Source organism: Trachypithecus francoisi, unplaced genomic scaffold, assembly GCF_009764315.1.
Source record: "Trachypithecus francoisi isolate TF-2019V2 unplaced genomic scaffold, Tfra_2.0 Contig00586, whole genome shotgun sequence".
NCBI lineage: Eukaryota > Metazoa > Chordata > Mammalia > Primates > Cercopithecidae > Trachypithecus > Trachypithecus francoisi.
In genome coordinates this window covers 9,255,983-9,280,438 of record NW_022680749.1, presented here as the reverse complement: position 1 = coordinate 9,280,438, position 24,456 = coordinate 9,255,983, and the positions used below count along the sequence as shown (strand labels likewise).

At 42.9% G+C, this 24,456-nt stretch overlaps 1 protein-coding gene and 1 pseudogene across 1 annotated transcript in view; one reads left to right on the top strand and one right to left on the bottom strand.

The window, feature by feature from the left end:
* The window catches only part of PCGF5 (polycomb group ring finger 5), a 122,186-nt gene extending 114,501 nt beyond the window's left edge, over nucleotides 1-7,685 (bottom strand). Inside the window, exon 1 of the mRNA XM_033216045.1 lies at nucleotides 7,552-7,685. The gene's annotated coding sequence lies outside the window, so the exon portion shown is untranslated. The remainder of the gene's footprint in view (nucleotides 1-7,551) is intronic.
* An 8,732-nt stretch (nucleotides 7,686-16,417) lies between these two features.
* LOC117086600 lies at nucleotides 16,418-18,689 on the top strand (annotated as a pseudogene).
* The last annotated feature ends 5,767 nt before the right edge of the window (nucleotides 18,690-24,456 follow it).

Sequence of the window (24,456 nt, the reverse complement as noted above, 5' to 3'; positions counted from 1 at the left end):
ACCAGTAATAAATGAGAGTTCCTGTTGCTCCACATCCTTGTCAGCATTTGCTGTTGTCAGAGTTCTGAATTTTGGCCATTTCAATTGTGTACGGTGGTATATACCATTGTTGTTTTGATTTGCATTTTCCTGATGACATATGATGTGCAGTATCTTTTCATATGCTTATTTGCCAACTCTGTATCTTCTGGTGAGGTGTCTGTTAAGGTCTTTGGCCCATTTTTTAAATGGGTTGCATATTGCTCAGTTTTAAGAGTTCTTTGTATATTTTAGATAATAGACTTTTATTTGATATGTCTTTTGCAAATATTTTCTCCCAGTCTGTGGCTCATCTTTTTATTCTCTTGATAATGTCTTCTGCAGAGCAGAAATTTTTAAATTTTTATGAAGTCCAGCTTATCAATTCTTTCATGGCTGTACCTATGATGTCATATCTAAAAAGTCATCACCAAACCCAAGGTCATCCAGATTTTCTCCCATGTTATCTTCTAGGAGATTTACAGTTTTACATTCAGGTCTGTGATCCATTTTGAATTAATTTTTGTGACAAGGGTGAAGTCTGTGTCTAGATTAACTTTTTTTGTTTTGTTTTGCATATGGATGTCCAGTTGTTTCAGCCCCATTTGCTGAAAAGACTATCTTTTCTCCACTGTATTACCTTTGTCCCTTTGTCAAAGATCACTTGACTGTATTTATTTGGGTCTATTTATGGGCTCTCTATTCTGTTCCATGATCCATTTGTTTAATTTTTTGCCAATACTACTGTCTTGATTACTATAGGTTTATAGTAAGCCTTGAAGCTAGGTAGTGTCAGTCCTTCAACTTTATTCTTCTCCTTCAATATTGTGCGATTTTAGGTCTTTAGCCTCTGCATATAAACTTTAGAGTCAGTTTGTCAACATCTACAAAGTAACTTGCTGGGATTTTGATTGAGATTACATTAAATATATGAATACAGTTGCGAAGTCCTGACAATATTGAGTCTTTCCACATGGAATATATTTCCATTTACTTAATTCTTCCTTATCAAAATTTGATAGTTTTCCTCACATAGATTTTATACATATATTTTTAGATGTATATCTAAGTATTCCATTTTGTCTGAGGTGCTAAGGTAAATGGGATTGTTTTTAATTTCAAATTCCACTTGTTAATTCCTGGTATATAGAAAAGTGATGAACTTTCATATATTAGCCTTGTCTCTTACAACTTTGCTGTAATTGCTTATTAGTTTCAGGAGGTTTTTCATGTTGTTGTTGAGTCTTTCAGTTTTCTACATAAACAATCATGTCATCTTCAAACAAAGGTTTATTTCTTCCTTTCCAATCAGCCTATCATTTATTTCTTTATTTTTTGCCATATTTTCCCACAAGCGACTTCTTTATGTGCATCATGATTAGGGTAATCAATTCAATTATTCAAAAATAGGCTCTCTATTAAGATTAAAAGTGGGCATTATTATCCACTTTTATCCTGTATCCTGTATCCAGATATTACAATGTAATTAAACTGGTGTGAACTGGCACTGCCCTGGGCAATTGCATGTATGGTTACCCTATCCTATCTCTACTACTTGAGGAGAGCCTAGTGTATTAATTGCTCTCCTATGTCCTCCCCCGATCTGCATTCCTTTCCTCTCCACTTGCAACCACTCTACGCACAACGCACAAATGTTCTTAAACCTTCCTTATGGTGTTTTGTTTGTTTGTTTGTTTTTTGAGATGGAGTCTCTCACTGTCACTCAGGCTGGAGTCCAATGGTGCAATCTCGGCTCACTGCAACCTCAGCCTCCTGGGTTCACGTGATTCTCCTGCCTCAGCGTCCCTAGTAGCTGGGATTACAGGCGCACACCACCACATTTGGCTAAGTTTTCGTATTTTTAGTAGACGGGGTTTCACTATGTTGGCCAGACTGGTCTGGAACTCCTGACCTCATGATCTGCCCGCCTCGGCATCCCAAAGTGCTAGGATTACAGGTGTGAGCCACCGTGCCCGGTGGTTATTAAGAAAGTTTCATTGACACTTTGCATGCCTCAAATCATTGCCTCCTCCCTACCCCCAGCCTCTGATTTTCATAGCCCAGTCACAATTTATATTTGCTTTCCCCGTTTCCTTCCCAAGTCAGCATCCTTCAGGTAACTAGCTGACTTGTCCCCAGTAACCGCCACTGCCCAACTGACTCTGTTCCTTGAAGGCTATTGACTATGGTCTCACTGACAAATCTAACGCCCTTTTCCCAGTCTTCAACTCAGCCTATCCTCTACCCTATCAGGCTCCTCCGAAATCTCCTTCCTCATCTTTCTTTGCCCTATCTTGTCCTCATCCTCCTCCTGCTTCTTTCTTCTCAGCATCCTGTCTACCTCTTCCTGTCTACCTCAAGCCTATGAATACTGGGGTTTACAAGGCTCTAACCTAGCCTTTTATTCTGCTCACCACACTCTGAACTGTTCTGACAGGTTCACCATCCCCCTCCACAAGGATGCCCCAAATCTTTCTCTATTTTTAATGGCTCTCATCCATCTGGATGTTCCATAGGCACATACAAGTTAACGAATCCAAATCCAAACCAATAATCACCTCCATTAATTAGACAAATATTTATTGATTGCACACTACTTGCAGGTGCTTAACTAGTGTCCCTTCCTATTTCAATCCTTGCCAACATCAACTTAAGTGACTCAGCTTCTGTCTTTCATTTCTTCCTCAATTCCTACATCCAACTGCCAACAAGTTCTGTTTCACTTACTTCTACAGTATCTTGCCCATCTCATCTGCCTCTAACTTAGGTTCTAACTTAGGTTCTCATCACTTCTTTCTGGAGAATATTTCAATAGCTACTTAAATGGACTACCTGTGGCTCCTGCAATGAAGATTAATCTCTTAAAGCATGGTCTTGATCACATCATTCCCCCATTTAAAATATTTCTGATACTTATCTACTGCCTACTAAACAGTCTCCTTAGCCCAGCATTCAAGATGCTTCACAATATAGTCCTAATTTCCCCTCCCCATGCAGCATTCTCTCCCATTATACTGCCTCCAGGCTCCTCAACCTCCAGTTTAACCACATTCTTCTCCAACCCTGGATATGCTCATATATTCTTACCTTCAAGCCTTAGCACAGACTGGTCTCTACATCTCTGCCGGTTGAAGTCATCTCAATTTTTTTAAGGCCTTGTTCAAAATTCCCTAATTAAGTCTTACCCATTTTTTTTTCCTGGCTAGAAAGTCTTTTCCTCCTCTGAATTCACAAAGTATTTTCTTTATGCCTCTCTAACAGTTCTCCCATGTAAAACAGCCTTTAGTTATCTGTCTTATGTGCGCTACATGACTCTTAAGCCTCTTAAAGAAAGAATATCTATGTCTAATTAACCAATATACTCCTTATATTGCTTTATATGTAAAGTAAGCTGGATGAGAGGTTGAGATATTCAAATTAACTTCATATCCATCATATAGCATATAAAATAATGAAAATGTACTTATAAAAGTTAATTTAGACAAATTTTTAAGAAGGTCTAGAAACTAATCATTTTTGTAGTTCTTGTTGGATCAAGGATATATGAATTACCTTAAACTAAAATTGCAGAACTATATATTTCTTTATTGGTTCCTGAAACCATAGAGCTGGACAAGATCTTAGAGATCAGTAATTCCCCTCCCCTATCCTGACCACCAATTCTCCGATTGAAAAAACTGAAACTTCTGAGGGATTAAGCTGCCCCCTTGGTCACACAAGTCTGTAGTCATAACTATAGCAGTTACCATTTATTAAGAGCCTTTTATACACCACACACATTATAAATATACATTATCTCAGTCTCACATAATCCTTCAAGGTAGATGGCATTATCCCCACTTTAGAGATAACAGAATGTTCCAAAAAGTTAAGTAACCTGCTGTGGAAAGCTCTGCTTATTAGGGGCAGAGCTGTGTTTTAGCCCCAAATCTGACTGGCTGCAAAGTCTAGGCTTTTCTATTGGACGCTGTGACAGAGGCAAGACCTACCACATGTCCTGACTCTTGTCTCCTACTGTTCCTCCAGTAATTATACCAAGTAAGCAAACATGCACACTTACAAGTTTTAAGCTTTAAAAAAAAAACTGGAGGCATAAAAATTAAACAGTTTCATTATTATAAAAGTTCTAAGGTTAATTATAAGGTTATTTACCGAAAACATCTAATTTTCTTGTCAGAAAACTTCTTCAATGTGGAAAGGAGATATGTTTTCCTGCTTTTTCACTTCCTAAATATATTTTCAACTTAAAACCCATTTATCCAACTGCTTTCAATAAGCATTTGTTGAGCCCCTAGATGTTCCAGGCACATGGGAGGATACAAAGGTGAATAAGATGTTATTTTTTCCTGCGAGTTCAGAAGCAAAAGGCAGCCAATCAACTAATGATAGAAACCATTCTTCTCCACCTACAGCAGCTCTGGCTAATTCAGGAACTTCTAACCACTTAAGCTCTTTATGGTACCCTGTACCTTAGGCAAGTCATCTCACTATGCCTTAGTTTCTTTAGTAAAGGGATTGATTAAAAAGGAATGAACTGCATCAAGTAATTTCAAGGTCTCCTTTGGCTTTAAAATTCTATTGTCTCTGAGCTTACTCTTGAGATTATGCTTCTGCAAGTGATCACAGCTACTATTATGGAAAGTGAACTGTTAGAAGCCCATTCTTCTTCAGCAGTAACTTCAGAAGTATCAAGTTCTGAAAATATTGCTACAAGACTGGGACTAATTAACACACCTCCAAAGTTTATTTATAATATAAATTTTATCAAAGTTTATCCTCTAAAGGGATATTAAACATGACATTCAAATCCTTCTTACATTATATCACTGACTTATTATAGCTGTAATTCTTTAGAATCCATTTAAGATGTTTAAAATATAATTTTAAATAACTCCTTTTATCTACTCTTCTGTGGCATTACCAACATGAACAACAACAAATCAGAGTTAAGGCCTCTGCAGCATAAATCCTGTTTTCATTTGATTAAATTAATACTTCATATTGGATCACTTGAGCCTGGGAGGTTGAGGCTATGATTGTGCCACTGCACTCCAGCTTGGGCAACAGAGTGAGATTCTGTCTCAAACAAAAAACCTTCATATTAAGTGGTATCTATTATGAACCGTCCCAAACTGCAGCTAAACTTCAGGCTGTTTTCCAGGCAATGGGGAGGGAAGATATGGAAATATTAGTATTCCATATGAGTGGAGACATAGGACTGTAGGATTTGACTTTGCTGATTCCATTTCAACATCCTGCACTTTTTCTTCAAGTAGCACAGACAATATTTTTAATCATCCAGAGGTTACATAGTAACATACTTTCTCTTGACAGGGCTCCACATGCTTTATCTTTCTTCTTACTAAGTGTCTTAGGATATGATGCTTAAACCCTTCTTGCGCTGTAGGTTAACATCACAGAGGAGAAAATCAATCAAAAGAAAACCAGGAGGTAAAAAGAAGAAAATTAGAACTGCACCAATTTGGTGACTTCTCCCCCACCAAAAAAAAAAAGAAAAAAAAGCACTGAATGTCAACTGTCAAAAACAGTCCTACCAAGAAATCTGGAAAAGAGTTTATTCATTCACGAGTCAACAAATATTAAGTGTTTCATGTATGCCAGGCACTGTTCTAGGTACTAGGGTTATAGCAGTGAACAAAACAGCCCAAATCCCTGCTGCAGTGGAGCTTACATTCCAATAAGAAGAGATCAGACTTAAAGAACTCCTAAACAAAGTAAGACCAGACAGCGATTTAGCGCTGTGAAGAAAATAAAACAGTACTATGGGTGGCTCCTTGGGGGAAGGGGACAGGAGATAATGAAGGCGATCAAGAGGCCCTCGCTGAGTAGATGCCGTTTGAGGTGAGTCTTAAATGATGAGAAAACTTTATTCAATCTTACTAATGTGAGGTGGGAATGAGTCAAGTTAATCTTCGAGAGTGATCACAGTGGGAAAAATTCTGTATCCATGAATGGCAAACGAGGTTCCTTTTAGGATCTGGCTTTTAAAAACCCTCAAAAAACTAGTCTTAAGGAGTCACATTTTTCTTTTAAGATCCACTTTTAAAATTTTTCTAATTACTTTAGAGCTACTTAGGTAGACGCAATTACTAGGAGGATTCCTTCAGAGTCTGATACCTCCCTTACTTGACACCAAATACTGAACGAGACAGGACCCAGCACTGCAGCGAACCAGCGCTCCTCGACCGATTAATGTAGCCAGGTGGAATTTTGTAACTCATTCAAGAACACGAAACAAGCCTTGGGGATTGTGCCGAGCCTGACCCCACAAAAGTTAGTGTGGAAGGGGGGGACCCCGCTGCCCTTTTGCACTAAGTCTCCCCCACCCCTCCGGGCGTCCCTGAACCCCCCCCGAAGTTATTGTGGAAGGGGGTACCCCGCTTTCTTTTTGCACTAAGTCTCCCCCACCCCTCCGGGCGTCATCACTGCAGAGGGGCCGCTCTCCCTGGGTCAGAGGCACACAGCGAGTACGCGCGCGTGTGTACCCCGCATGAATCATCGGGGCCCGGTCCGCGGGGCGATGATTCATTCACCGCCCTGGAGCTCACGGCCACACGTTCCGGGTGTACTATGACGGCCGTACACGCAGCTTCCTTCATATTAAACAAATGTTTCAAAGTACAAACGCCTGGAATCAGAAACGTGTAGACCCAGGAGAGGTGGCGGCGAAAAAATAGCACGTTTCGGCCGCTGCTCGAGTGTTGGCGGGGAGGGGAGGGGAGCGCCGGGCACGACCGTCAGTGCCCCCCAACCCCACCACCCTGGCACGCGCGCGGGCAGCGCCCGCAGGGGGCGCGGAAGGCGTACAGGTGGGTGCCGCCGGGTCCTGCCTCCTGTCCCTCCCTGCCACTCGCGGAAGGCCACCGCGCCCTCCCCAACGCGCCTCTTGATCGCCCCTTTCCTCTCCGTGACATCTTATATAATAACCTGAGCTAATCAAAACGGAAGCGACGCGCGCAGCCGGGAGCAGATGCTCGCGCCCCGAGCCAGCGGCCCCCAAACTAGGCGCCCGGGCGCGCGGCTGCCGGCGGGGGAAGGGCCCGAGCGCCGACTCAGGTCGTCCCTCCTCGGCGGAGGCGCCGCTGCAACCGGTCCCCGTCAGGAAGCCGCGAGCGTCACAAACTGCGTCAGCTTCTTCAAACACATTTCATGGTCTCCCTCCAGCCAGGGAGCCGCTGCTCCCGCGGCGGGGCCGCGGCCAGGACTGGAAGGCGCCCCTCTGGGGAAGAGAAAGTTCCTCGGGGCCCTCCCCTTGCCCGCCCGGCGCCCGGCCCCGCCGCGCCTCCAGCCCCTCTCCGCGCGCCGCCAGCCCGGCCGCGCCGCCCACCGACCCGCACCGAGGTCAGGTTAGGCAACTTGTGACCTCGGGGCGCCAGGCGGCCCCCTCCCGCCCGCCGGGCTCGCTCGGCTCCCGGGGCCTCCCCGCGGCCCCGCGGAAAATAGCCACGCCAGAAACTTCCCTGGGCCGCTTCGGGCGGGGAAGTCGCCTGGGTCCCCGCGCATCGCCTTTACCTTGCTCTCGAGAGGCCACGATCCGGGCGGGCCGCGCGGGGCGCGTGGTGCGCGAGCGCGCGCGCGTGGGGCGGTAGGTGAGGGAGCCCGCGCCGGCGGGGGCGGGGCGGGGCAGCGGGGGTGCGAGCGGCGCGGGGCGGGGGCTGGGCCGGCCCGGCGGGCGGGCGCGAGGAAAGCAGAGCCCGCGGCGGCGGCGGCGGCGGCGCTGGCGGCGGCGGGCGCGGGGCGAGCGCGCCGAGGGGGCGGAGGAGTTACCGTGGGTTTGTTTACGCATTGCTGCCCGGCTCGGGGCACAGCCCGCACTCCCTGATTGGACACAAACTGGGGCACAGCCTCTCGCAGCCGCCCGCCAGGCCTCCTCGAGCTGCCGCCGCGCAGCTCCCGGAGCGCCCTGCCGGGCACGGCCCACGGCAGTGCCCAGGCCTGGAGGGGACGAGCCGCGGCGGCTGCCCCGGGCGGGCGTGGAGCCAAGCGTTCGATCGGGGCTCGCAATCGCCCACCTGTAGTGGCCCGACCTTGGCAAGGAGAAATTCGAAACTTCTCAGGCTGGAGACTTCGAATTGTACAGCCGCTGAGGGGGCACCTTCTCCCCCCACAGACGGAGTAAGAGTGCCCTTGAACAGATGGAAGGCAGCTCGAACGTCAGTATGCCTCCCTGGCGATGGTCAAGTCCAGGCTTCCCGTATAAGCTGCCCTCCACCCCAGAGCTCGCAGTTTCTTTTCCTGTCTCCAGCTTCTTTGCTTCTAATCACAAAGTCCCCCCACCCCTCTGCCACCCCACCAGAAGTGACCTTGCCTCCCTGATGCTGAAGATCCTCCAATGACTCACCACGGCCTCAAGCCTTAATGCCTCATTCTCAGAGTCCTCAATAGCTGGGCCTCCATTTTTCAGTTTCCTCTCCACTTCCCTACCCTCACCCCAAAGCCTCCGTTTACAGACAACACCTGAAATGTGTCTGCCCTTTGACACTTGATTTTGATCCTGCTCTGTTCTCTGCCAGAAAACCCCTTAGCTGCCTCCACCTGTCAAACTTTCTTGGACACAGCTCCTGTAGCCATCTCCTTCCATCTCTCTGCAGTCTTCCTGCTCCCCCAGGCAGAATCCCCCCTTGTGGCTGGCATCATTCTGACTTGGGGGTCAATTGTGTGCCTGTGCTGTATCCTCTCTGATCTGTGGATTCCTTGAAGAGGAGTCTGCTTTTAACAGAGCTCTGGGGATGGGAGACATGAAAGCTGTAAGACTAGTATTGCCTCCGAGTGTCTGTAGCTCTGGTGGGATTGGAAAAGTTCGGGAGTCTTTATCAAGAGGGCCCTCCTGATAGGTCCACAAACCTCATCTTGAAAAAAGCAAACACTTCCAAAAACTGAGCATGCCCTCCATTTTTCCTGCGTCTCTATATCTCTTCCCTACCACACCTAGCTATGTGCCCTCCGTACTCATAATGGGCACTTAAGTAACCCTTGAGGAATAAAATTGAATTCTACAGAGATGTTCCTTAAGCCAAGGCTGGCGGTGATCAAAGAGAATAGAGTAAATAATGAAAAAATAGACATGAACCCAGTCATTTTACAGCTAATTCCTAGGCTAAAAGCCCTCCACCCTGTTAGGTAGTGTGGATTTGTCGCTGTCTGATCAAACACTAAAGTAGACCCTGACCCTTCTTGACTCCTGGGACTGCTAGATTTTTTTCTCTGATGCGCTGCTAGCAGTCCCATTAGGAAAAGTGTCTTTGAACTCTGCAAGTGAATCCAAGTGAAAGTGAAGTTTTCTTTCTCAAGTGATTCCATAGCAACAATTTAATGCAGCAAATTAGTTACAAGTGTTGAAAGAACTGGACGTTCAACTAGGGTAAGGTGAGGCAATCCTGAGATTAGCCATTGCTGGACGTGCCTTCTCCCCTGAGAAGTTTGCGTCAGGAAGGGGCAAAGCTAGGAGACAGCCAGAACCCTGAAGGGCTTGTCCAATAGGAGTTGGAGCCACAAAGGAAGTGCAACTACTGCGGAAGACATCTTCCAAAGTAGGGGATGAGAGTCCCCCTGGCTTCTCCCTTCCTCCCACCCTCCAGGGCCACCCAGTGGTGGAAAGCAGGAGAAGCCAGTGGACAAGACGACAGAGGGCAGGGGTCAGAATTCCTACAGAATACGTGAGAGCAGCAAAAGGAGGATCTGAGAGCCCCGCGGCAAATGACTGGCACCTGGGCTTGGGTGCTGCTGCGCTTGGTTACCTCTTCCTTTAGGCCGCATTCCGCAGTGCAGCAGGAACTTTCTCTTCCTGAGTCCTAGAATTCTCCCCTTCTTACTTGTCCCTCTTTGCCCTTCTGCTTCCATTACCCTTCTATCCTCTTCTTCGCCGTCACTCCCATACATTTCTTTTTTCTCTCTCGTCTTGTGTACTCTGGCTCTCGTTTTTCCTTTGTGTTCCCATATATCCCCTCCTGACTTCTTTTTCCCCCAGAGTCTCTTCTCCCCTCTTCTTGTCCTACTCCTCCCTGGGCAGGATGGCAACTTTCTTCAGCATGAAGGAGGTGACCAGGTTCCTATGGAAGGAAGAGATTAGGAACTATCATGTTGCTGCCCTTCCAGAGAGTGTACTAGATATTTTACACGTGTTATCTCATTTAATCTTCATCTCCTACTAGCTGGGCAACATTTAATATAATCTGGTGGCTTTGCTATTGCCTGTCACAAGGAAGGCTTTGTGCTGGTCACCAACAACACTGCTGACAGTTCTCTTACCTTTCATGGTTCCCTGCACCCTTTCTTCTTCTTAGCCTACATCTTTTCCTTTCATTTGCACAGATACTTCACCCCAATCCCAACCCCCAACAGTCTAATACATCCCCACTTTAAATCTCCAAAGACTGAGAATAGCTATTTAGAGGAGGTGGCATTTCAGCTGTTACTTGAAGGATGGATAGATTTTCAATAGATGGAAATGGAGGAAGGGTATTCTTGGTGGACAGTATATTATATGGTTTACCTTGATTGAAACAAGGGATAACTGGGAAATGAAGCCATATTTCAGAAACTTGTCTTCAGCTCTCAGTTCTCTGAGACTGTTCAGAAACACAGATTAACCATGAGCATATTAAATATAGGTATGGTTTATATAATTAGAATCATAGTGTTTAAAGCCAGAAAGAATTTTCAACATTGTCTGGTGCAACATGTCCAGTTTTAAGTGAGGGAACTGAAGCCTAAAAGACTTAATACCTGGAATATCATGATTAAACATGGCCATTAGAGTTTGACTATCTGTATTCAAATCCCTACTTTAACAAATTTTAGTTTATCTGAACTTGAATTATCTGTAGTTAAGTTTCCTCATCTATAAAATAGAGAAAAACGATAGAATCTACTTAAGTGGGTTGTCATGAAAATGAAATATCATCATGTAAAACACTCTTGCCCAGTTTGGACTGCCATAACAAACTACCATAAACTGGGTGGCTTAAACAACAAACATTCATTTCTCATGGTTCTGGAGGCTGGAAGTATGACATCAGAGTGCCAGCATGGCCAAGGGTTGGCTGAGGGCCTTTCTTCCTCCTCTGGAGTGCTGACTTCTCATGGTATCCTTACAAAGTGAAAAGACACTGAGCCTCGGAGCTCTCTGGGGTTCCTTTTATGAGGGCAGTCATCCCATTAATGAGGACTCCACCCTCATGACTTAATTACTTCCCAAAGGCCCCACTTCCCAATACCATCACACTGGGGGGTAGGATTTCAACATATGAATTGGAGGGGAGACATGAACATTCAGTCAATTATAGACATGTTATAGGGTGCCTGGCATATAGACAGTACTCATTAAATATAGGCAAAAAATATTATGACTTCCCGTGGCTATCCAGCTAGTAAATACCAGAACTAGAACTGGTCCCCCAAGTTTTTGTGGCCCTAATTGTATGTTCCCTACATTATTTGAAGCTATGTCTTATGATGCTTGTTTAACACCATCTGTGAAGATATGGTGCTCCTCTAGTCTGCTGTTTAAATAAGTGCTCAGTTATCTTTCTAGCTCCAATTTCTCTACATTTCCTGCTTCCTGCTTCTGCCAGCCCTGGTTGTCCCCACCAGTCCTCAGCAATCTTAGTATACTGTGAAGTTCCAGCGGAGGAAGGGAGCAGGAAAAATTATCAGTAAACCTGTATTTTATAGTCAACTGTTTAGGTTACAAGTTCTGATATAGTAAACTTTTACTAATTTAAATTTCAAAGGGCCAAAAAATATTGAATTAAAGATATTTGAATTATCTGTTATTCTTCAGCCTATAGGGTGTCAACTCTACCAGCTTAAATTTTAGTAGTTCCTTAGGGGGATTCACTGGGACCAAGAAAAAGCATTGTTTGGGGTATCTAATTCTTCAACAAAGTTGTGATGGAAGAGAACAAATTTCTTTGTCCCTCATCCGTTTCTTTCTTAGTCACTGGTCCCACTTTTCAAAACTCCTCCAGCCCCATGACCTTTATGTAGTCCACTCTCTTTGGACCGTAAGCATCTTGAGGCAGTGAACCACAACTTACTTGCCTTTTAATGTCTAGAACCTAGCTCAGTATCGGGAGTATAATAGGCAGCCACATGTTGTTGAACTGACTGACTTGAGCAATGCTGCACATATCAAAGGAATCCCTTCCTCCTCCCCCTTCAAATCTTTGTCTCCTCAGTTGACTGTAGCTAGTTGTCATCCTGCTACCCTAATGCACCGGAAAGCATGGTAACAGCTGAATGTGAAATAAATGTGCATTTTTTATTATGAAGTACATTTAAAGAGGTTTATTTTAATGGTGTAAAGCCAGGCAGTATTTTAAGAAGATCAGGAAGAATTTTTGGGGCAGCTGGACTTTCCCAACACCTTCACATCACACCACACAAACTGAAGCTTATCTCTCCTATAAATAAAGGCTACTTGACTTTCATTGTTACACATTTTACTTTAGATTTCTTAGGTTAATTGTCGACAGCCTGTATTCTACATATGGGTGTATTAATTATCCTGCCTAACTCATTTCTTAAAAGGCACCATTTGTCTTAGTCTTAAAAAGTAAGTAATTGCCCCACTTCTCTCTTACTTCAAGGCAGACTAATGACCCAATACCTTGATCACTCACTGCCTCTCGAATTCCTGAAATCTACTTTCTACTTCCTCTAATTCATTTACATGCTTCCTCCAGGAAGTTGGAAGGAATCCAAAGGATTAATTCTAGATCAACTTCTCATTTTATGAAAGAGGAAACTGAGGAACAGAAATGCTAGTGGCAGAATCTCCAGTTCCCACAGCACTCTTCCCATGCACTACCCTCTTATCATGTGTCCTTAAAACACAGCTAAAAGTGAACTTTCCATTGTCAGCTCCCCTCCTGACTTCCCTGTTTATGCCAAGCACTATCTATTGGGCTTTTTAGGATTAAAATGGGTGATCTTTGATGACTTCACCTCTTTAGGCCTCTACTTCCACTTCGGGATGTCTCTCTTGCTCGTCTTTTTTGTCTGAATTGCCCCATGGTTCAGAGCATTTTCTCTTTACAACTGTTATTACAATAGGTTGCTAATGGTTTCACTCTCTCCAAATTCTTCCTCTTATAGAGTGAACCTAGCAGAAGAACCAACTTAATATTAAGTCAAAAATTTTATAGTTGTAGTAAAATGGTGCCATTTTGCTCTATAAAATCAAATTCAACTTGCATTCAGACTACCAATAAAATATGAGTTTATATTATCAAGGCTTTCTGGTTCTCAAATATATAGTAATAACTAGCTATGTGATCTTGGGCACATTTAAATTCTATGAACTGCAATGTCCTCAGTCTGTTAACTGGTAATATTGTTAGTATATGTGCCTAACTCAAAGGGTTGTTTGAAAATTAAATGGGATAACAAATGTAAAGTACTTAATAGTAATAGTTGCAATAACTATTTGTTGAGGTCTTACTATTGACCAGACATTAGTCTAAGCTGTTTAAATGAATTATGTCACATCAACCGTATAACATGGATACCATTATTGTTTCTAGATGAGAAAACTGAGGCCCAGAGAAGGTTAAAAACTTGCTTAAGGTCAACTAGCTAAGAAGTGGCTAAACCAGAATTCAAAACTGGGCAGTCATACCTGGATAAACCTGTCCACCAGTCTATTACTTGGAAATAACTTAGTATATAGTAGTTAATTTGTTATTTATTATCATTATTACCACTTTAAAGAGAGGAGTAAACCATTTTTCTGCTTTCCTTTAAGATATGTTTCTGAAGTTGAGCCTTAGCATCATTTTTGGAAGAGATGGATAATTCTTGATAATTAAATGTGCTGCGTACCACTTGTTTCTGCTTCCCAAAGAAAGGCAGGAAGGATGGTTAGGGGTTCTTGCACTGCCTGGACCTTGTAATCATCCTGGTCCTCCCCATCTCCACTTTGCCTTTTATAATATCCTTAATATTATAAAATGGGAATGACACAGGCAATCTCTGACTTAGGCATAGTTCATAGTGACAGACCAAAGATTTATTCTCTGATTGCCCCTTATAGTTCCTTTAGGGCTTTCTCATGGATAGAACCAGAAAATTCTCTGTGTGTTGCTCTGCTTATTCTACCTCAGACATTTCTGCCTCAGAAGGCAATTTAAGAAAGGGAATCTCCCCAGTGGCTTCCCAGCAGATAATTCTTTTGGTTCCTACTATAGTTATTTTATTTCTTGCCCTTAGGGTATCTTTTGCACCACGATCATCAAATGGTCTTATCTAACCATCTTCTGCCTGCTGATGATGCTCAAAATAGAATAAAATGCCTTATTACTGGTTTTAAAGTTCATTTCCAGGTGCTCATGAATTATTATATTTCTGCCTTGTATGTGGCACACCATACCCTCCCTGTTCCTTTCCTTTCCTCAATGGTATGTTTTTCCCTGAGCATCTAGCTGTTTATATTTGAACATCTAGTCTTTTGGATTCATAGGAACAATTGACCTTGCCCTTCTAATAATGAAGTTTTCATAGATCCTAGAATCATAAAATGCCAACTCTGGAAGGTCTTTTGTAGATAACCGAGGCCAACAGATTCCTTTTCTAGTGAGGAACCAAGACCCAGAGAAGCCAAGGGTCAGGTGCAAGCTATAAAGCCTATGACAGAGGAAGCCAGAACCAGACCCAAGACATCTGCTCCATTTGTTTCTTATGAGTTGGAGTAGGAGACCTGGAAATAATGAGGAATTCACAAGTGTCTTTCCCCCAAATGTTTTAAGTTTTTGTATCAGTGGTTTTCTTAATACATTTTCAGGAGACCTAGAGGAATAGAATTCCATGATTTAAAAAATTGAGGCATAGGGAGACAAGAATTACAGAGCTGGGACTGTGTCCCTTAAGGATCATCTTTCTTTCCCAGTGGTACTTTGTACAGTGCCTTGCCCACAGCCAACCCTCAACAATGTTTATGACAATGATGCTTAAGGATGACTATGTCTCATATTTCTCTGTTCTCAGTCCTTTTCTACCATTTTGTTCTCCATAGCCCCAGCTATTTCTGTGTTTCAAGCCTTCTAGAAACCTGCCTCATCTTGTTTGGAGTTTAATGAGGGCATTGAGTATGTATTCTGTAACTGCCTTCCATAGTTATGATGATGGTAATAACTTCAAATGATTAGGGATCTACCCTCAATCAGACATATACATTTTGAAAGCTTTCTAAACTTGAGGAAGTATGTTCCTAATATGTTACCATTTATTGCAAAAAAGAAACATTCTCTGGTTAGAATGTTTCTAACCAGATAATGGAAATACTGAATGAAACAAAATTAAACAGCTTAATATTGATTTGTGTTTATAGGAATTTTCAGGATCTTTAGAACACTAATGTGAATCCTGAATTTCTAAGGGGGCAGGGTGATAAAATATGTAGAATTCCCCAAACATATTTGACCAGAAAATCATTTACTCATTGAACATCTTTCTAATGGGACTGTTTCAAATGATCAGATACCTTTCCCTAGGGCTTGTTTCCTTCTGAGTAATGACTAAGACGGCGCCTCTTCTCATTATTTATCATTTCAGGACAGATGCTGTTATTTCTCAGCCCGAATTTCTGTTATTTCTTATCCTGATTTTCTCTGACCATAAGCTGTTTAACTCTGACCTCATATGTGAGCTGCTCAGTTCCCATAATCATCTCAGCTGTCCTGTTCTAATCTACAGTTTTCAAGGTGCAGAATCAAAAAAAGTTAATGATAATTACAGTGATGACAACTAATATTTATTGAGTTTGTGCTGTGGACCAGACATTGAGCTAACACGTGTTATAACATCCTACTTAATTGTCACCACAGCCCTGTGAGGCAGTTATTAATATTTTCATTTTACACATGAGGAACCTGAAGAGAGCTTATGTAACTTCCCCCAAGAAAGTGGCATGTGGAGGAATTGGAGCTGGGTTTTTAACCTGTGTTCAACGTTTACCTCATACCTGGCATTGCCCTTTCAGTGCTAGTTCTCTCTCTCTCTTTCTGTCTCTCTGTCTCTCTCTCTCTATATATATATATTTATTTTTTTATTTTTTTATTTTTTTATTTTTGAGATGGAGTCTCGCTCAGTTGCCCAGGCTGGGGTGCAGTGGTGCGATCTCAACTCACTGCAAGCTCTGCCTCCCGGGTTCACACCATTCTCCTGCCTCAGCCTCCCGAGTAGCTGGGACTACAGGCGCTCGCCACTATGCCCAGCTAATTTTTTTTTTTTTGTACTTTTAGTAAAGATGGGGTTTCACCGTGTTAGCCAGGATGGTCTCCATCTCCTGACCTTGTGATCTGCCCGTCTTGTCCTCCCAAAGTGCTGGGATTACAGGCGTGAGTCACTGTGCCCAGCTATTTTTTTTTAATTAAATAAAAATCTGCTGCCTTTCCAAGCAGAATGCTTTTAAAAGCAAAGGGCCCGTGGTCCAGCCTTCAGTTCACTCTTCTGTGCTTGGCACAGCACTTGGCATTCTGTAGCAAATACTCCTTTGGAAAGAGAGATTAAGCAACTTGCCAAAGCCATTCAGGTAGTAAATGATAGACCCACGTTTTGAACACATACCCTGCTCATTACACCCTCTCATGGAGTTCTCATCAGCACCACGCTCAGTGCACCAGGTGAGTCCCCCTTCTTTTTTGAGGTCACCCCCACTCGGCTTCGGAACGTCCCAAACAGGGAGTTTTGTCCACTCCTACCCCCACGTTCATTCTGCCCTCTCCCTAACAGACAGCATCCTAAACCTGGTGAACTAAATTTACTGGTAAATGGCTAGTGGGCTAATGGCACTTTGGTGATTGTCCTTCGCTAATTTTATTGTTGTTAGGAAGATGTTCTCAACCCCAGCACTTTCCATTTGGGAGCTTTTTCAGAGGTCAAAATCTTTTTACAACCAAAACACCAGGGTGGCAGCGAGAGGGCGCGGTCCAGTAGTGGTACGCCCCTGGCCACTCCACGGCACCGTTACCCCCACGCCCGAGCCACGGGCGCGCCCCGTTGTAGCCATTGGAAACACCACGGTCTTTTAGGAGAGTGGGCCATTAACCGGTGTTCAGGAAAGAAACGTGGCCACCTCCCCACGGGCGGGTGCTGATCTGCGGTGGAGACCTCGTTCCCCGCAGAGAGCGACCGAAATCCCCTGGGGCCGCTGGGTCTTGAATGGCTGGATGCCTGGATGCTGCCTGTCCAAGGCTTTAGCGACTGTATCTCCCTTCATGACCTTGGCCTCTGTGACAGGCAGGCACAGCAGCTGCCCCAACATCCCGGTCAGCTGGAGCCTGTTTTCCTGACATGGGTTTTCTCTAAACTTCATGTCAGATTGGAAGCGCACTGCTGAGAAGCCCCCACGAAAAGGCCCAGACATCTCAGTATCCTGGCTCCAAGGGGAAGCGAAGCCTGGTTCCCCATGAGGAAGTGAGCTGGCTGGCCGAGTGACGAGAGTAATGCCCCTCGAGTACACTGCCAGCTCTGTCTTGGACGGGCCCGTGTGGGCAGACCCTCAAGTGGGTGAAAGCAACTTCTCTCCTAAGTTTAACGAAAAGGATGGGCATGTGGAGAGAAGGAGCCAGCATGGCTTGTATGAGATTGAGAAAGGTAGACTTAGAACTCCTGCACGTCAGACAGGACTGGTTGGCCCAGGGCCTTTGGGGTGTTGAGGCCCCAATCATGCTGCAGATCCCATCTTAACCAGATGGAAAAGGGATAGCAAGGGAAACTAAATTACCCACCCTATTTCTGGGAAAAATATCCCGCAATTTGTAGCCATCAAAAGGAAGGACTGTGGAGAACAGGCAATCCCAGGGTGGGTGGTGGATGCAGGAGAGAAAATTAGTGCTACATGGGAGAGAGAATTTGGCTAGGAAGCCATGAAGTCTTTATAGAAATCTAGAGAAGAAATGCAGGAGTTGAAGAGACAGTTGCACAAATTCTTCAGCCAGGAACATTTTGTGGTCTATAAAGGCTACGTGGATGATTCTCGGAACACAGATAACTCCTGGATAGAGACAGAGGCTGTGAACTACCATGATGAAACTGGTGAAATAATGGACCATCTTCCTCTGGAAGCTGGCAGTGATGCCAAGAAAGTGAAATGGGTGGACATTAATGATAAATTTGAGCTTTATGCCAGCCACTCCCAATTTATTCAACTTGTGTCTGAGAAACAAGGTGCCCACTGGAGTGAGGACATGTATCCTGATTGCCAGGGATAGTGGCTTGGAGTCTCGCGAGAGCCAAAGGCCTTCAAATGATCAAGAGTGGATAAGAGGCAAACAGCACATAACTCCCACTAAATAGGACAGGGAGGGTCACCTCTTTAGTGATTAATTCCAAAACTGTGCTGTATGAAGGCTTTGTATTAGGGAATAATATTAGACAAATATGGGGAAATTGGATCATAGAATTTTTGGCTTTCCTGTTAGAAGAATATACTCACATGCTGTGTATATTGTATACATGGTTTAAGCTAACTTACACAACTACTGCTCTTTGGAGAATTGTAAGAAAGACAATAACATCTTCCTTAACAACCATAGACTCTACTTTTCAGCCAGTTTGCATTTGTCAATTCTTCTTCCTCCTGATGTTTTAATGTGGCATAATCTAATGTATAATCTGACTTTTGAGTTAACATTTATTTTTTAAATTTAGCGTTATGTGGTCTTGTTTTCCTTGCTTTTGAGTATGGGAGCTTTCTGGCTTTTCTTTTCTTTTTTTTTTTTAGAGCTTCAGTTTATGGGAAAAGTTCAATCTCTATTTTGGTCCACAAGGATCAAGTGCTTATGAACCAGACCAAAAAAAAAAAAAAAAAAATGCAGTGACAAAATGAGCTTAGATCCAGCCCTCTGGTTATCAGAACACTTTCTGTCTGAACAGAATAAACTAAGCTAAAGATAATGGTTTCTTCTCATCTCAGAAGAAGACCCTACAAGTGCAGATTCTTGTCATGCAGATGGCTTTATCAGGACATGCATGTAATCCAAGCCTAATGAAAATACGATAATTCACATCTACCTTTTCTCAATTAAAATAAAAACCCAATATGCAAACAGAGAAGATGCTTATAGTCAGCTTGTGAACACAGAGACAGCCTCTCTGACAAGAATGTGGGGATTCCAATAGCAACAAATAGGTCAGAAACCTGTTTTCTTCTTTCATTTCTCATCACCTAAAACAAATCGGTTAAATTTATTTGCAACATATGGAAAATTAACTCAAACCACTATAACGAGCCTTTTATGACTGAGGGAAAAATAAAGACAATTGCAGGAGTTGATAGCATCATAAGAGGATTGCTTCAATAATAATAGCTGACACATTCCACTTACTATGTGCAAGCACCCTTTCACATGCTTTATGTATGGTGACTTATTGATTCCTAAAGATCACCCTATAAGGAAGGTACTCTTATGTTGCAGGTCAGACTCCCTGGGAAGCAGATTCCAAGAGGGAGATTAGATTACAAGATGTTTACTAGGGAGTGGTCTTGGGATCAACACCTGGGAAAAGAAGAAGAAAGGAGGATTGAGCAAAGTGAGCAGCTGAGCTGGAATGCAGGCCCAATGGAAGCCTCAGCCAACTCCATCTAGAACTCTGGAGCTGGGAAGGCCCTTCTAGCTTCCCTGAATTGGAGTGATGGGGCCAGGCCTTTATACCCTGTATTGATCAGTCATTGGATATGGCTGTCCCTGGAAGGAGGTGTGACCTCGAGGGAGAGAATTTCTTCAGCCAAGACAATCCCAAAAAGGACTGACAGCTAAGGGACATCTTCTGGTAATATTCCCAGCCACTGAGAAGTGGAATCTGGGAGGAGGGTGTGTGGGGTGCTTTGCAGGGTCTACCACATATTATTATCTCGGTTTATGGATGATGTAACTGAGGCATAGAAAGGTTACAGAACTTGAACAAAGTTATACAACCAGTAAGTGGTGGAGATAAGAGTAGAGCATAGATCACGGGGCTCCACAGTCCACACTCTTGACCGCAATACCATAGTCTTTCAATAATTACCCTCCTATTGTTCCTGTATACTGTTCCTTTAAAGAAAAAGAAAGAGAAGTTGTCATACCATTTTATCTCTTTCTACATGCACATTTGAGCAGAGTTCCCTTTTCTAAACTTGAAGGATATTTGCATGATTTTATTTTTCTTTTGAAAAATGTTGTATTTATGTGGGTGATGATACTTGTAAAAAGTTCACCTATGGATGCTCATCATTGTTCACGCCCGGGAACAAATTTAATACATCACTTTTACTTGTGCATTCTACAAGTGCTACTTTTTGGGATGGAGCCTTTTGTCCTATATATTAGTCTCCTCTCAATCACTTTTCCAGGTGAGATATACCCCTGTCTTTATTTAAATAATTTTAGCACCCAGTTTGCCTAACATTTTTGAATGTTCCCAAAACCTACTTCATTTTTTTCCCAAAATGGAAAGCTCCTAAAAAAATACATTTACATATATTCATTAATCATTACAAAAACATAAAATAATGGTCTTTAAAAAATCTCAAATTTAATGTATCCAGAACAAAATTCTTGATTTCCCCCCAGAAAACTGTTCCTCCATCACTCTTTCCTGGTAAGTGGCACCAAAATCCACCCAAATTGGACAAGAAAACAAGGAATTATCCTAGATTCCTTGCTTTCCCTGTACCAGAACATTCAGTCCATCTGTAAAATTTACTCAGCTCTACCTCCAACAAAATACATCCAGGGCCAGTTGCAACTCTGCCACTTCACTGACCACCCTAGTCAAGCCACCAACTCTCCTTCTCTAGACTCCTGCAATGGCCTCCCAACAGACCTTACTTCTGCTGCCCTCCTCCTCTTGCAGGTCGTTTCCCACAAAAAATGAAATGACATTAAAAAAAATCCCAGTCACATCGTGTCCCACTCTCTTAAAACCACCTGATCACTTCCTTTTGTACACAAAATGCAAACTCCTGACCCTATCTACCTGTTCTGGATGATGCACACTGCTCCAGTCTTACTTGGAAAGCTAGTAACATTCCACTTTTGACTAGGCTGGCCTTCCTCTTCTTAACACACTTCATACTTGCTCCTGCCCCAGGGCCTCTGCTTTGCTTTTAACCTGCCCAAAATGTCCTTTCCATACAGAGTCAGTTCCTTAGGTCACTCAGGTCTCATTCAATTAAGAGCCCCTCAAAGAGAGGTGTCCTGACCACTTCAGCTAAAGTGACCCATACAGTCTGTTCCTACTGCCTTACCCTGATTTACTTTCTACACAGTATTTAACACAAGCTTAGATGATCTTGCATAGATTCTGTTTACCTTATGAAGAAGAGAACCTTGCATAAGAACAGGGATTTTTCTGTCTCATTGATTGCTGTAGCCCTAGTACCAAAATAATGTCTGGCATGTCAACAAATTATTTGTGGAAAATAGCTACTGTTAACATTTTTCTATATACTCTTTCCCCCTTTCTAAAAAATTATAAATGTGGCCCAACTTTAAAAAAAAATTTGGATTTCCAAAAACATTGCAGAATAGTGCACATGGTTCTTGTATAACCCTGAGCCCAGCTTCCCCAAATGTTGACAACTTATTTATTCATAGTAGTGTTATTGAAACCAGAAAATGAACACTGATTTAATACTTTTTTACTATTAATTAACCTATAGATCTTATTCAAAATTTTCCAATTATTCCACTAATGTCCCTTTTCTATTCCAAAATCCAATGATTCCACATTTCATTTAATTGTATCTCTTTTATTTTCTCTAATCTTGGAAAGTTCCTCAATCTTTTTTGTCTTTCAGGAACTTGACAGTTTTGAGAGTACTGGTCAGTTTTTTAGTAGACTGTCCCACTACTGACATTTTCTCATGAATAAAATAAAGTTATATATTTTTCACAGATGCGATTTGCTTGGGTAAAGTTGTATATTTAAAAAATTGGCCAGGTGCGGTGGCTAATGCCTGTAATCCCAGCACTTTGGGAGGCCGAGGCAGGCGGATCACAAGGTCAGGAGATTGAGACCATCCTGGCCAACATAGTGAAGCCCCGTCTTTACTAAAAATACAAAAAAAAATTACCCGGGTGTTGTGGCGTGCACCTGTAGTCCCAGCTACTCGGGAGGCTGAGGCAGGAGAATAGCTTGAACCAGGAGGTGGAGATTGCAGTAAGCCTAGATTGCACCACTGCACTCCAGCCTGGCGACAGAGCAAGACTCTGTCTAAAAAAAAAATTAAGGTGAATTTTTTTTTTAGTGTAATCACTACTAGACAGTAAATAGAATATGCTATATATTTTTAAATGTCACCGTGGAATTTCCAATCACCTTGTATTACTTTTGACTCACATTTTTATATTTTTATGCATGCACACAATATTTAACTTTCCAAGTTCCTTCTCTGTAAGGGACTTGAGGTCTAGGAAGTGCTAAATTTCATTACCTTTCCTCTCTATTCCTTTAAGTTCCTGAGATGGCAATGAATGCTGTGTTATCCTGCCGTATCAGTTACCTATTTTCACACAAATACTTCAATCCCAAAACACACGGGCTTGAAACAACAAACATGTAATTAGTCTGTAAGTTTAAAATTTGAGAATTAGGGTTTGACTGGGTGGTTTTTCTGGTCACCGCTGGGCTCATTCACAAGCTTGGGAACTGGGTGGCTACAGACTGACCTAGGATGACCTTAGATGGGATGATTGAAGAGAAGCTTCTCTGTGTCATGTCTCTCATTCTCTATCAGACTAATCCAGGGATATTGTCATGGCAATGGCAGAGGAGCAAAGGCCAAATGGAAACATGCAAGAGTTCTTAAGTTCCAGGCTTGGAAGTGACATCAAGTCATTTCCCTGCACTCTATTGGACAAAGTGACAACATCAACCTAGATTCAGTGAATAGGGAAATGACTCCTTGATATAGTTTGGATATCTGTGTCTCCACCACATCTCATGTTGAAAGGTAATCCCTAGTGATGAAGGTAGGGAGGTGTTCCGATCATGGGGGTGTATCCCTCGTGAATGGCTTAGTGCCATCCCTTGGTAATAAGGAGTTCTCATGAGATCTGATTGTTTAAAAGTATGTGGCACCTCCCCCAACTCTTTCTCTCTCTCTCTCTCTCTGGCCATGTGACATGCCTGCTCCTGCTTCACCTTCTGCCATGAGTAAAATCTCCCTGAGGCCTCCCCGGAAGCCAAGCAAATGTCAGCAACATGCTTGCACAGCCTGCAGAACCGTGAGCCAATTGAACCTCTTTTCTTATAAATTACTCAGTCTCAGGTATTTGTTTATGCAATGCAAGAATAGCCCAACCCACCCCACATCTTTAGAGAGAAAAAGTAGAGAGTCACATGGCAAAGGGCGTAGATACAGAGGGAGTGAAGAATTGGGGCCATTTGCACAGCCAATAACCCCACATCCATTGTGCCTTTTTTTTTTTCCTAACAACTTTGAGATATAATTCACAACTATACAATTCCCCCAATTAAATTTTTCAGTTCAGGCCAGGCCTGGTGGCTTATGCCTGTAATCCCAGCACTTTGGGAGGCCGAGGTGACAGGATCACTTGAGGAGTTCAAGACCAGCTTGGGCAACACAGCAAAACTCTGTCTCTACAAAACAACAACGACAACAACAAAAAACAACATTAGCCAAGCATGGTGGCACACACCTGTAGTCCAGCTACTAGGGAGGCTGAGTTGGGATGATCACTTGAGCCCAGGAGTTTGAGGCTGCAGTGAACTATGACATGCTACTGTACTCCAACCTGGGTGACAGAGTGAGACCTTGTCTCTAGAAAAAAAAAAAAAAAAAATTTAAATGCAGTGTTCAGTTCAGTAGTTTTTACTGTACTCACAGGTTGTGCCACAAAGACCACAATCTCTTTTTTAGAACATTTTCAAACCCCAGAAAGAAACCCCACACCTATTATTAGTCACCCCCATTTTTCTCCCTCCATACCCTCCAGTCTTGGCAATCACCAATCTGCTTTCTGTCTCCATGGATTTGCCTTTTCTGGACATTTAAAATAAATGGAATCATACAACGAGTGGTCTTTTGTGACTGGCTTCTTTTTCTTAGCATGTTTTCAAAGGCTTTTCCATGTTGTCACATGTATCAGTACTTCATTGCTTTTTATTGCTAAATAATATTTATCTGTATTGCTATATCACATATTTATGCATTCATTAATTGGTGGACATTTGGGTTGTTTCCACGTTTGGCTATTATTAATAATGCTGTTATGAATATTTACATGCATGTTTTTGTTTAGACATATGTTTTCTTTGCTCTTGGGTATACACTTATACTTAGGAGTGGAATTGCTAGGTCATATGATAACTCTATGTTTAACCTTGAGGAACTGCCAAATTGTTATTCCAAAGTGATTGCTCCATTTTACATTTTCACAGTTGTGTATAAGTGTTCTAATTTCTCCA